Here is a 15195-nt window from a genome sequence, read left to right on the forward strand (position 1 = left end):
ATTTATTTATTGTGTTGGATATATTTTGTTCCTTTGTGCAGTGGCTCAGGAGATGAGACTTTGAGTCTGTATAAATATCAACAAGCTAAAAAAAATAGTTTTTTGAGATAATGTAATCTTATTAAAACTGATTTTATAAAACTGGTATCGAAAAAAGTACCGTTCAGGAACCGGTATCGAACTCAAGGTATCGGTATCGATATCGATACCCAGCCCTAGTCTTGGCAGGCTTCCTTGGAAGAACGAACTCGGAAGGACGCGAGAACACAGAACGCACACTTATGAGAATTGAGATGTAACTTACTGCATTCCTGCTTAACTGACCGCATAGTCTCAGCATAAGAAACGGCCAATGAACAATAAATATTACAAAATGTCATATCATAACTTATTAAAACATTTCATACTATTATAGATATTACTTTCATATAATTGTATTGTTTTATTTTACAGCGTTATATGTTTTACTGTTAAGATTCATTTTAATATGCCAATAAAAATGCAGACTTTCTCCGGGTCTTATAACTTTATTAAAATTAACCAAAACAAAACGATAAATGTTTACTTTCAACTTGAAGAGCCGTTAAGTATTTGTGAGAGCGACTTTAAAGCTTACAGGCTTCCGTACACCGGCTACCCACAGCGTTTTCTGGGATTTCTAACGGCTCGATTCTCTTAAGTCTGCACTCGATGCATCCTCAGTTTCAAGAACATATCCGGGCACTTTCATGCATCCTCTGTACTTGCGTTCTTGAGAATTCGACGGTTAACGAGAACACAAGGACGCAAGATCGCTGAAGAACGCATATTGAGAAACAGACAAAAACAAACCACAGTGAACATGGACAAAGAAGCTGATGAGACCGCTTTGGTTGGCCCTGTGGATGGGAAATTTAAAAATCCATATAAAAAAAACTTACTTCTCACTGTTCTCAGGTCAAATATTTATATGCGATTAAAATGCGATTAATTTCGATTAATTAATTACAAAGCCTCTAATTAATTAGATTAATTTTTTTAATCGAGTCCCGGCCCTAATAAAGATATTTTCATAAACATAAATACAAAACACTTTTATGGTAGCACATGAAATGATGCAATAAATGTTAATTTAACAATGTAACAAAACCATAATGTACATAATTAATAATGAAAAACTAAGAAGAATTTATTTTTTATTTTTTTTAAACAAACATAAAATGTGAAGTGTCACGGGGAATTATGGGAATGTCAATTTACAGTTTCTCCACTGTAAATTATAAGATGACTAGCTCTCTTTCACTTCCAATAGCTGTACATTTAACATTAGTTTACTGTAATTGCATGTAATGTCCAGTTAGATCATTAGTCAACAATAACAATTAATAGGCCTTTACCATTCAAATTACCATAGTTTTTTACAGTGATATTTCAGGCTAGATTGGAATATCTGTGGGAATGTCTATTGGATGAATGAGAATAAATTATACAACTAAAACATTATGTATGAGGGAAAGAAATAAGGTGAAAATTCTACCTGACATATGCTGCTACAACAGTGGCCATTCTGAGCAGTCTGTGGTTATACTCTCCTTAGTGATTCAATTCTTTTCTTTAAAACAAATAGATGCCATTTTACCTAGAAAGCTAGCAGATAGGTCTAAATCCATTATGAAGGTGCAACGACATTTAACTTTAGTTACGGTATTCAGTGAAGGTCACAATAAATAATACCACCAATATACCATTTTATATTGTATTCCTGTATTCAATAGATTTGATTTTTCAAAATAAAACTACAGGTAATATACAGGTAAAAGAAAATGTTTTTGCTTGCATGAAAAAATTAATTATCCACTTGAATACAATAAAAGTAAGTAGAGACCAGTGACTGTGAAGCTCCAAAAGGTACAAAAATACACTATAAAAACATCATAAAGTAGTCCATACAAGTTTTGAGAAGCTATATGAAGAACAGGTATTAAAAAAGAAAGTCATACAGGTTTTAAAAGACATGAGGGTGTCTAACAAATGACAGAATTCTCATTTTCAGATGAACTAACCCTTTAACCTTCTCAAGGAGAACTGGTCCTGTCCGAATAGGGCTTACAGTATGTGGCATTACAGGAGCGCATGCTGGACAGAGGAACAGTCCGGAAAGACAGGGCGAGAAAATGGAGGGAGAAAGATAAGTGTAAAAGGCCATCTCAATCCATTTTGCTCTTCCTCATCTCTTTCTCCTCTGCCTCCCCGGTGGCAGTGTGCCAGAGGGTGAGAATGGACTGCCGCCTGTGGAAAAGGGATAATTTGTACCTTCCCTATGAATGAGGAGGACAGGCAAATTACCCAGTGAATAAGGACTGCCTGTGGATCGCTGTGTCAAAGGCACGGGAATAATTATCGGCCACCGAAGAGCATTCATACGGAAGGACAATGGCGAAATGGATGTGTGGGTCCCGGGTGCGCGAGTGTGCGCGGCTTTCGAGTGGCACTCACAACAAGGCAAATGGATCCTGCCAATAATCCTGCCAAGATATCTGAATTCAGACACATTATAGCAGCTGGACAGTATTAGAGCAGCTCTTTAGGTTACAAGGCGAAGGAGAGTGCAGGAGGGAAGAGCGAAGAGAAAGAGGGGAGAGAAGAATGCTCTGAAAAGCCTCTATTAGATTTGAATAGGTGGGGGTTTGTATGCCGGGCCACGGACTGTTTTGTAGGTGTGCCACAAAGAAAGCAGAGGTTAGTCTATTAGTGCCCGAGGTCTTTATTGCCACGACCACCTCCACCCATACAGCAGGCGGGCGAGGGGTCACGAACGGTCACCGCCAGAGAGCCTGAAGTGGGGCAGAAGGATCTGGGAGAAACGCATTTCAAGATAGGACACCTGGGGGGTCACGACCAATTCTGTCGCCGTCTATAAAACATGTTGTATATAAACAGGGGCTATAGAAAAGGGCTAACAATTCTAATGCCACTCACCCCCCAGTCACTACGCCGTGTTTACAATGAAGCTGAATGCAAGCACAGACTCGAATGCAGAAGGAGAACTGGTGGGCTGGAAGGTCTCATCCTTGGAAGAGAGGGGAACGTGTTTTGGGCAAGCTTTCGCCTTTGTTTAAACCTTTGGGGATAAACACAATTAGAGAATGCACCACTTGACGGAGTCGAAAGGTGTCGCGCGCAGATGTTTCATAGTCAAGGCAGGATGGTGAAAATTTGAGTTCTGATTAACAATCTTTGACCTTGCAAATCTGAATGAGATGCTGTCGACACAAAAGAAGCAGGAAGTAGGGTGCGGCGGGAGTGACACTGATCAGCGCTGGACACAAGGAGTCATTTGAGGTTAACGGAGAAAGTTGCTTTACACATCGGGTGTGAAAATCAGCACTTAAAACACTTCTACATATTCAACATGGGTATTTACAGGCCTGCTCTCCCACTGAAATAAATATTCTGCACATATTTACTTACCCTCTTGTCGTTCCAAACACTAGAGGTGTTTTGCAGAGCGTTTGCTCTTTCCCATGCAATATAAAAGTAGCCATATGACTTATATATGTATTTCAAGCTTCCAAAGGCAATGTTAGACAGAAGAATTTTCAGTTTAAATATTGTTCTCATCATACATGTGAGGCCTGTTAAATAATCTTTACAATGTCACTAGTTTCACAAAGAACTGAAATGCAAAATAAGTGTTTTTGAACAGATTTCAATTACAGTGTTTGCCATTGGCCGGTCAGACTGGTGGTCCCACCCCCAAACTCATACCATTGTCTGAGCCGGTGTTGCCTTCTCAGGTGACATAAAATCAACTTATAAATGGCTTACTTATATTAAACTAAGTATTTTCTAAATTAACCTCCTACTTTCCTTTCAAATTCTTTCAAAATACTCTTCTAACCTAATCAAAATGCATTTGACTGATATTGAAGTTAAATAGTCACTTTAAATCAAAATGTAAAATTTTTGACAAGATGTTGCAGTGTATTTAAGTGCATATATACACTCACCTAAATTATTAGGAACACCATACTAATACTGTGTTTGGCCCCCTTTCACCTTCAGAACTGCCTTAATTCTACGTGGCATTGATTCAACAAGGTGCTGAAAGCATTCTTTAGAAATATTGGCCCATATTGATAGGATAGCATCTTGCAGTTGATGGAGATTTGTGGGATGCACATCCAGGGCACGAAGCTCCCGTTCCACCACATCCCAAAGATGCTCTATTGGGTTGAGATCTGGTGACTGTGGGGGCCATTTTAGTACAGTGAACTCATTGTCATGTTCAAGAAACCAATTTGAAATGATTCGAGCTTTGTTCCATGGTGCATTATCCTGCTGGAAGTAGCCATCAGAGGATGGGTACATGGTGGTCATAAAGTGATGGACATGGTCAGAAACAATGCTCAGGTAGGCCGTGGCATTTAAACGATGCCCAATTGGCACTAAGGGGCCTAAAGTGTGCCAAGAAAACATCCCCCACACCATTACACCACCACCACCAGCCTGCACAGTGGTAACAAGGCATGATGGATCCATGTTCTCATTCTGTTTACGCCAAATTCTGACTCTACCATCTGAATGTCTCAACAGAAATCGAGACTCATCAGACCAGGCAACATTTTTCCAGTCTTCAACCGTCCAATTTTGGTGAGCTCGTGCAAATTGTAGCCTCTTTTTCCTATTTGTAGTGGAGATGAGTGGTACCCGGTGGGGTCTTCTGCTGTTGTAGCCCATCCGCCTCAAGGTTGTGCGTGTTGTGGCTTCACAAATGCTTTGCTGCATACCTCGGTTGTAACGAGTGGTTATTTCAGTCAAAGTTGCTCTTCTATCAGCTTGAATCAGTCGGCCCATTCTCCTCTGACCTCTAGCATCAACAAGGCATTTTCGCCCACAGGACTGCCGCATACTGGATGTTTTTCCCTTTTCACATCATTCTTTGTAAACCCTAGAAATGGTTGTGCATGAAAATCCCAGTAACTGAGCAGATTGTGAAATAATCAGACCAGCCCGTCTGGCACCAACAACCATGCCACGCTCAAAATTGCTTAAATCACCTTTCTTTCCCATTCTGACATTCAGTTTGGAGTTCAAGAGATTGTCTTGACCAGGACCACACCCCTAAATGCATTGAAGCAACTGCCATGTGATTGGTTGATTAGATAATTGCATTAATGAGAAATTGAACAGGTGTTCCTAATAATCCTTTAGGTGAGTGTATATATATATATATATATATATATATATATATATATATATATATATATAAATTTTTTCCTAATTTGATTAACTTTGCACTATTATTGAACTAAACCAATCATATTGAAGTCACCACTGAACTGAATGACACTACTTTTTCCTGTAGAGCAGATTTATAATTGACCTGAGTACGCTAACAGTGTGAATGTTGCAAAGCTTATTAGTTATAAACAAAAGAACTTTGCAACATTCACACAATTTATATCACAATAGGGAAGAAAAGACAATCACAATTTCTATTTCAGGCTAACCTCAATGCACATCCAAACACAAATATGTAGCACAAACCCACGGATTGCTAGATGGAGGTTTAAGCTGTAAAGCAGATAAAACCCACCGATTTACCCTTATTTTTCTACCCTACATGCACGTGCAAAACATGACACTCTCTGACAGGAGAATACTGTTCCTTTTCTCCTGTTGTCACGGTGCACACAGCAGGAACACGAACATGAACGGCGGGCATGAGTCAGCGGCGATCCGGCGGGCTTGACTCAGGGAGCCGCGGACGGTGGGTGGGCTTTCCCCACGGACCGCGGCGTGACTTACAAAACTCAGGAACAAAACAAACACTAGAAAAAACTGAACAAAACAAGGTGAAGGGACGACACTTACTGTTTGGTCTGGTCTTCTGTCACGGTGCACACAGCAGGGAGGAACAAGGAACACGCATAAGAGGACGTAACTCAAATAATAACCTTCTTTAATGAAGGCAGGGCAGGGCAGGGCAGGGCAGGGCAGGGCAGGGCAGGGCAGGGCAGGGCAGGGCAGGGCAGGGCAAGGCAAGGCAAGGCAAGGCAAGGCAAGGCAAGGCAAGGCAAGGCAAGGCAAGGCATCAAACACCGGGGAGTAATCTAGACCAGACAACATAACACAACACAGACAGGACTTAAATACTAGGGATAATTAGACGAACACGGCTGGAACAGAATAAACTACTAATGACATCAAACGAAGACAGGAAACAAACCAAATATGGGCATGGAAACACAGGGAGCACGTGGAAACACAAGTCACATACAACAGAGGTCTGACACCCGTGGTCTGTCACCACATACACAACAGACACTCACACATAAACACACACAGTGGTCACAGAGAGGTCAGATACAGGCATGTCATCCAGGAGGCCATTTCAGAGCCATAGACATGAGTTTCCTCACCCCACAAACACACACACACACACACACACACACACTAAGGATACAATACAGCACCAAAACTGTAAAAACAACAGATGAACAGATTTTAAAGGTGCTTAGACAGAGTTATGTGGTCTATAAATATCACTTCTGGGTGCACTCATATATTTATCATATTCATTTATAATACTGTATCTAATCATATAAATATATATGATTATATATATACACATTTATGCATGTATATATATAGACACACACGTTTATATAAATATTTATATTATTTTAAAAAAATGATATATATCATTTTAAACATATAATATATCTGTTTAAATATACATTGTTTTACATAAGTGATTACCTATCTCTAATAAATCAAACATCATACACAAACAAGCATGAAAAACAGAAAAGAATCATTCATTGTCCAACAGCCCTCCGAGTAACATGACTAGAGCCCTAGATCAGCGTGTTTTCCTGTCACTGCTGCATTTGCATAAAGCCATCACCCCTGGCAATGCAGGACACAAATGTCGTCTTGACGTCCAGTCTCAGTCCACTAGAATGAGACACACACACAAGGCTCTCAGTCGCGTTCCGTCCGGACCCTCAGCTGCTCCAGATGCATGATGGCATGGGTAGAGCAAGAGGGCCTGAAGATGATCACATTCATGAAAATGGTCCATGTGGGAGGGGACACAATTGTCACTGTATATCTTTATGTATATGTCCCCCTATTGCAAATTTTACGCTGTAATTTTGGGAGAGAAAAAAAAAACTCAGGAGCTGTCAAAAAAACAAATGCAGTCATTTGAGATCAAATATACATTTCAAAATGTTCATAATATTTGACGTTACATTTTAAGACATCTTGAAACATTTGTATTAAGATAAATTGTCCAGTAATCTTAGTAATGCATATTTTTTTTAGATTTTAGCAGCTGCTTGTACTTGAATGTACTTTAAACATCTTGATGTTTGCTGCCTGGCAACTATAATGGGATATGGGTCAAAATGAAGAGGGTTACTAAGAAATCTAGCGCTCTTTGAATCGCTTTCATCATTTCATCAAACAATCTGGCTGCTGGTCACGCCTCTGGCCTTTCTCATCTCCAGCTCTGACTGATGATATCTCCATATCTGCATCACGGGTGAGTGACAGGCCTGTGTTATCTGAGTGTATGTGTGTGTCGTTTTGTGTGTGTGTGTGCTTTTATGTGGTTTATGAGGACACAAATTTGTATAATGACATGGGTATGACAGAGGTATTACAATATGAAGGTGGTTTATGAGGACACTGCCTATGTCCCCGTAATTCAAAAGGCTTAAAAAAAAAACATACTAAATGGTGTTTTTTTTGAAAATCAAAAAATGCACAAAGTCTCCTGTGAGGGCTAAGTTTAGGTGTAGGGCAATAGCACACACAATTTGTTCAGTATAAAAACCATTACGCCTATGGAGAGTCCCCATAAACCACAAAAACCAACGTCTGTGTGTGTGTGTGTGTGTGTGTGTGTGTATCCAACCATGTATCAGTAGTCTCTGCTTCTATGATACTGGTTTTGTTTAGTTCATTTCACAATCCAAATATGTTTTTATATGTTTTATGTCAACAAACTGTTTAAAATAGTTTAAATTCAGATGGGTTTTGGAATTAAAATTCCCATCCATTTCCATTGTGATTTTTATAGCAATTTTTAAAATGGAACAAAAAATATTTAAAAAGGGTTTAATTGCTGAATTTCTTTTTCTAATTATATACATATAATCTCTCTCTCTCTCTCTCTCTCTATATATATATATATATATACTGTATGTATGTATATATTGTTTTGTTAGTTTAAAATAAAAGATTATTAGTATAAGTCAATTACAATGAGTATAAGTTAGTATATGACTGACTTTTAAAACATTAGCAATTTTAAGTGTCAATTTTATAATAATTTTTTTTATGTATTATTTATTATTATTGAAACCTTATCATGAACATTTTTGTTCTATTTGTAGAAAATTGCATAATTTATTATTAAATGTATTTATTTATTTATTACTTTATTAATTTATAATATTTATTATTATTTAAAAAAAATGTATGCTTATGTTATGTTTTGTTGCATACTGGATCAGGTAAGAATTCTTTCAACATCATTAGCTCATCATAATAAGTCTAATAAATATATAATAAAGTTTTAGAATATTTCAAAATTGACTCATCATGTAATACCCGTGAAGCTATTTTAAACCTGGGCTCCAGCCATGTTCCATACACTGGTCTAAACCCAGAGGTTCCTTCCATATGTGAACTCAAGTAGAGACACATCCTTCATCGGCTATTTCTGTAGCTGTCAAACAGGGGGAGGGTGTCCTGCCGTACACCCACTTTTTTATGGTCGCACAGAAAAAACATGCATAAAAACAAATTAGCTTCTTCTGCACACAGTTTGCAAATATGTGTGCAATCAGCCAGAAAATAGATGTCACTCCTGACCAAGGTCATGCTAGAGGAGTCCCAGCTCACTGAATCTCCTGGACTGATGTCTTACACATGCTATGTCCTTCCAAGTATGCATGAGACTCTGACATAAGCATGGACAGAGATGAAAATAAGTCCACCTAAGTGACACAATAGATCATTATGACGCTTCAGTTGAACCATTGTTCCTTTCTGGTGTCTTAAGAAAAATACCACTGTGATGCAGAAAGTCTAAAAGACTTTATTAATTCCGTGTGCTTTTGAAAGGAATTAAGATGATCTTTTTACTCGGTTTTGAATAGGATAAAAAATACATAGCCAGTAGGATAAATGAGAATTTAATAACTAACAGGCATTCCAACAAATTATATATATATTGCAAATCTAAACACATTTGTTGCTAGATATTACTGTAAGAGTACAGCAAGGAATTAACTTTTTCACTGGAGGGAGTGTTTTTATGGATTATGGAATATTATTTTAGCCTGAAGCAATGGTTTAAAGGGAAAAATGCCTTAATGATGAGTTTATTAAAAACACACAGCTTTTCGCTTCACAAGATGTTAATAGACTGGAGTGGTGTGGATTACATGTGGATTATTGTGATTTTTTTTATCAGCTGTTTGGACTCATTCTGACGGCACCCATTCACTGCAGAGCATTGGTGAGCAAGTGATATAATGCAAAATTTCTCCAAATCTGTTCTGATAAAGAAACAAACTCATCTACATCTTGGATGACCTGAGGATGAGTACATTTTTAACATTTCAATTTGCCATTAATATGTGAGTCAGACTATTATGCTGTATGTATGCTATCAATAACAGCAGAATATAAAAGACTATATTCTGTTTATTGTGTGCCAACTTTCTTATTACATTAACAACAGACTGAAACTCACAACTCAGCAGAAACTATTTATTTTACAGTGGCATTGTTGCAAAACACTGTTTTCTGCACATTCCTGCTTTGATTCTTTAATGGAGGTGTATTTCATAAATCTATAAAACTACTGATTGCGATTTTTTTCAGTGCAAATGGACTTTCTCAATAGGGCTGAAAATCAAAAATGTTTTTAGTCCAGTGTGAGTATTAGCAAGGTTGTAAATTTAGTTGACTGTTCAGAGAGCCACGCTTATGGGTCTATTTCTTATTTCCCTCTATGCAAAGCCAGAGGTGAATGATGTATTTGTGAGGTTGTTACATTACAGCGGGAATGGAGGTGTCAGCGGGTGAAGGACAGAACCTTTAGTCTGGCTGTAATCGAATGCAGATGGAACTAAAATCATCGGAGCAGCAAATCATCACTCCAAAGAGCCAGATGCCCTCCCGCCACCTCCTCCTCCTCTTTCTCCTCTTCAACACTCTCATTGCACTGTCTTACCACCCCAAGAGTTTTAAAACAGAGATGGCTGCCAGCACTTTTTTAACAGGTTAGGCTGAGAGAGAGCGCAACCCTATCACTCCCTCTGATAAAGCATCGATCCCAGTGCCAGAGTATTCACAAATCAATTGATGGGGATGAAATCTGCAGAGGTCAACGCTGTGATCTGAAGCGTGAGAGAAGATGAGAATGAGATGGAGAGGTGGCAGATGAACATGACAAGGTGAGGTCAAGTAAAAAGATGGCATACTTTAAAAGATATCATCGCAGATTGTGGATGAATGCATTAAAGAGTAAAACATTCAAGGCTACAATAACTATTATCAGTTCTGAGGACCCATAAGGTGCTGGAAGATGAACTTCACCTTTTTTTTATGTTCCATTTTAAACAGTGTCGGCTTGATCGCTTTGACAATGAGGCTGACACAAACAATGTAATTATCCATAAGGCCATGGATAAGCCTAGAAGGTTCTGAGAAATCACAGATATCTAAATCCTTCACTTAAGGCTCCATTCTGTCCTTCTACTCAGCTATAAAGTATTAGGTGGGGTGGCAACCCGAAGATTGAAAATTCTGTAATCATTTACTCACCCTCGTTTCATTTCCAAACCTCAATGGTTTTCATTTCTTCTGTGGAACACAAAAAGACATTTTAGACAGAACTATTGGCACCACTGACACCAAACCCTGGCACTGCACATCTTCTCATGGTATATCTGTATATATAGGCAGTTTTTTGGTAAGGGGGCATGAAGGCAATTCTACCCAGCATGCATTCATTCATTTTGCCTATATTTCACAACGGTGACTGTCCTAGGTGGGATTAATGGCATCATTCTGCGTGCAAACTCCCAGCAGACCGGGAATATTACCCTGCCATAACACAAGTGTTAGTTCAGCAAGAAAAGCAATCAAAATATCCTGCCTGGACCTTTCATCATCAGATTGCATTGTCAAAGAAATGAATATAAATGTATAATGTAAAAAAACAGATGCTTTGAAGGAATAGTTCATGCAAAAAAAATGTTTAGTTCATTGACTCTTCCTGTGTTCCAATTTCTTTCAGAAAACACAAAAGGAGATATTAGGAAGTGAATGCATGAACCCAAAAGATTTACATTTGAATTGAATAAATTTGAAAGTTAGCCTACTACAGCAATTTACTGATATACTTTCCTGTAGCTCATTTACAGTTATTTTGACATGATCGGTCATGTGACGCACGAGAACCAGTGGTGTTTACCAAATACACTTTGTCAATTGGCTGTTGGATTACTGCAGAAAATAAGGTCTGTGACCAACAAGTTTATGATTCTTACATGTTTTGTTCAATAAAGATCATCTTCACAAATGAACACCACTTTTGCAAATTTTGAAGTCTAAATCTAAAAAGTAAAAAGCTAATCGTAGGGTATAATGAAACTACACCACGGTTGCATCACTCACCATCTCTAAATCAAATTTCAGTATTTGAAAGCGGACTAGTGAGTACATAAGTTTACCTGTTCCTCGTGATGGCGTTTAATGTCCCTGACAACATCTGTAGTCCCATTTAACCACTTGTAAACAATTTCATATTTCCAAGACGCATAAAGGCTTTAAAAGAAACAAGGGGTGCGCTATTGCTAATGTATTTTATGTTGTAAATTAAAAAGTTAAATTTGTCTTGAGCTTGTACCACAGACCTTGTTTCAGCCATTTAACCAAAAAGTCAATTTAAAGAAAACTTGACTGGAAGATGGAACCAGAAGTTCAAGAATGCTATCAATCACCATCTGAATCACCTTCATTGTATAGAAAAGAGCAGGTTGAATATTCTAACATGTCATTTCATGTTGCATTGTAAGAAAATGACACAAGTTTGGAATAACACAAAACTGTCTAACTGATGAAAATAAAAAGAGTGTACTTCATCTCAGGAATGACTGAGATTTCAGAACAGTTATATGCTTTTTTAAATAATTTCTTCCATGCTGCTCATTGTGTGTTAGTACTTACTTCTAAATTTGTTTTAGCAGACAGACAGCACTCTTTGCTCAATATGACACCCACCAGGAAAATTCGACCAGGTACCAGCTCATCATTGCAGACTTCCTTCAGGCTCTATGACTCACTGAACAAAGAGGAAAGAATATCAGCTCTCAAAAGGAATGCATCAATACATTATCAAAAAGGCATAAAAGGCCATTTGTGGTCAGTTTCAACCTAGTTTATTCCTGTCTGCTCTTTACATCTGTCCAGTCCATTTCTCTCAGTATCTGCATCACAGTAATGCCTTCAAACCCATCTCGTCTTCTCTCAGCATCTATATGACACATGGCTTTAAAGCATATATACATGTTAGGTCCCAAGCTAGGCCTGTGCCTAAGATCAACCAGAAGCTGATTGTAGATCAGCAAAGGCAGCAGCTAAAGGGAATCTGTACAATATTTCCCCAGTGCACAGATCCCTGTCACATCCCCTCAGACGGGAGGTTCTCTGAGGTAAAAGGTGCAACCCTGCAGAAGGTCACTGAGATGTTTGCGGCCTGACATATGTGTTTTGGTTTTCCATCAAATGAAGGGAAAATGGCTCCCTGAGGAGGGTACAATAAGGAAGGCTAATCTGAAGAAGAACGCCAAGCAAAACACAGGTGTTTGTGTTTAGGCACAAAAGGCAAAAAACATAAGGCAGGTCTATGCTGTCCGACATTTACAGGTTTTATAGTTTGTCAAAAAAAAAAAAAAAACTAGTAGTTTACAGAACCACAAAAGAAAGTTGGGCAGAATGTTCAATCTGCTCTTTTTCCATATAATGTGCAATAAGGTCATGTAGATTGCTAAATTAATTCCAGATGATGTATTACTAGATGAATTGATCATTTTATTCAGCATGGATGCATTAAATTGAGCAAAGGTTATGGTAAAAAAAAACATTTAATGTTACAAAATATTTCCATTTCAAATAAATGCAGTTCTTTTAAGCTTTCTATCAACAAATAAAAAAAAAAAAATAAAGCATTATGGTTTACACAAAAATATTAAGCAGTGCAACTGTTTTCAACACTGATAATAATAAGAAATATTTCAAATCAACAAATTAGAATGATTTCTGAAGGATCATGTGACACTGAAGATTATGCTGAAAATGAATCTTTGCCATCACAGGAATTAATTACAATTTTAAATAGATTAAAATAGAAAACAGTTATTTTAAATTGTAATAATATGTCATAATATTACAGTTTTTACTGTATTGTACTGTATGCTTTATCAAATGAATGTGACACAATCTGTCACAATACACATGAAGCAATGGTATTTGACATCAGTGGCATCAATACCAGCATAATAAAGAAATTCTTTGAAATTGTATTGATCACTTTTATGTAGCCTGACAGTATGACAATCTTCTTTCATTTTATGCTAAAGAGCAGCTTGAGCATTCTGACTAACATCTCCTTTCGTAGTTCACAAAAGAACATAACACGGGTTCAAAATGACTTAAGGATGAATAAGGCAATTCATCCGTGCATTTTAAAAGTAATGACTTTCTCCACAGTAACATCCAGCTCTCTTTTCTTTTACATTAACGCTCTCTTCACAAACACATATGCATGCAAGCTTTGGAGAAAATGGTCTTATTTTCTCTTTTATGACAGGCTGACTTGAGGGCATCACACATTATGTCTTTCTCTCCCATTACAATGGGTTTAATATTCATCGTGCAGTGCCCCAACCCCTTGCAAATGGGCCAGGTCTTCATCTGGCTTCTTTTTTCCCCACTGATTCTCTCAGAACAAACCATTGCTTGCTTGAACTGTCCTGTCTGAATGGGATCTGAAACTATTATCAGGGTAGAGGAAATCAGATAGGTGTATTCAAAAGAGCTGAGAGCTGAGAGCTGAAATCACACACATCATTATCATAATTACAGCCTGGAAGTCCATGCAGAGGTATTCAAAATGCAGCAGCCCCAACCCTTTAGATGTAAAACCTGAGAATGGAATACTGGCCTGATTGCTTTGAACAGAGTTCACGGCCCTCCAGTGCAGAACTGTGTACTACTCGTGGGTGGTGAGCCATGTTTCTCTAGCTCTCGACTTGAACTTGAACCCAGAAGCGCTAACACTGATTGAAGCTGGGAGAGCTCCCCCTGGGACTGCAGCAAAGCTAATACAGACAACAGCCACACCATCATGATGTTCTGCTTCTCCATCTCTCCCCCCACCGCACTCCAATTGCAAAGAACCGGTCAGTCGGTGAGCTGTTTGTGCAGTGTATAGCATGTCCTTGGAAGATCAAAATAACATCTTAAAGTTCATGGAAGCTGGTGAATGATTTATTTATGAGTGTAAATGAAGATGCACCTTCTGAAAACATGGTAGCTAATATACACTTGACTTAACGGACAGGCTTTGTGTATTTCAGTCCATTGCTTACTGTCATTTATATTTCAGAACATTAGTAGGTTTTACTCAAGTTGAATGCAGTTGTGGCACTCTTAAAAATACAGGTTACAAAAAAGGAGTTTCATCTGTGAACCTGTTTTTATGGTTTGAGGAACATTTTAAATATCACTATATATAAACTAGCTTTTGATCAATGGAAAGTTTCCATAGATGTTAAAGGTTCTTCATGGAACTATTGAAGCCATTAAAGAACCTTTATTTTTAAGAGTGTGATAACTCAGAAGGCAATTTTATTGCTCAGAGGCTAATCTTTCATAGCTCATGGAAATCTGTGTTATGTTTATTGTAGGTTTTCTCCTGAAATTGAAAAAAAAAAAAAAGATAATTTTTGACACAGCAAGAGTAGTGTGCTTTAAAATGAATGCAGAATATAAACTCAGCTGATCTTAGAAGAATTTAATGAAAAATAGTTTAACTGAAATAAGACATTTTGAGCGAAAAATTTGAGGAAAAATTCCATTTACTCTTTTTGTCTCATTTCTGTCTAGAAGATACAGCTGAGC

Source organism: Barbus barbus, assembly GCF_936440315.1.
Source record: "Barbus barbus genome assembly, chromosome: 25".
In the NCBI taxonomy this organism is placed as follows: domain Eukaryota; kingdom Metazoa; phylum Chordata; class Actinopteri; order Cypriniformes; family Cyprinidae; genus Barbus; species Barbus barbus.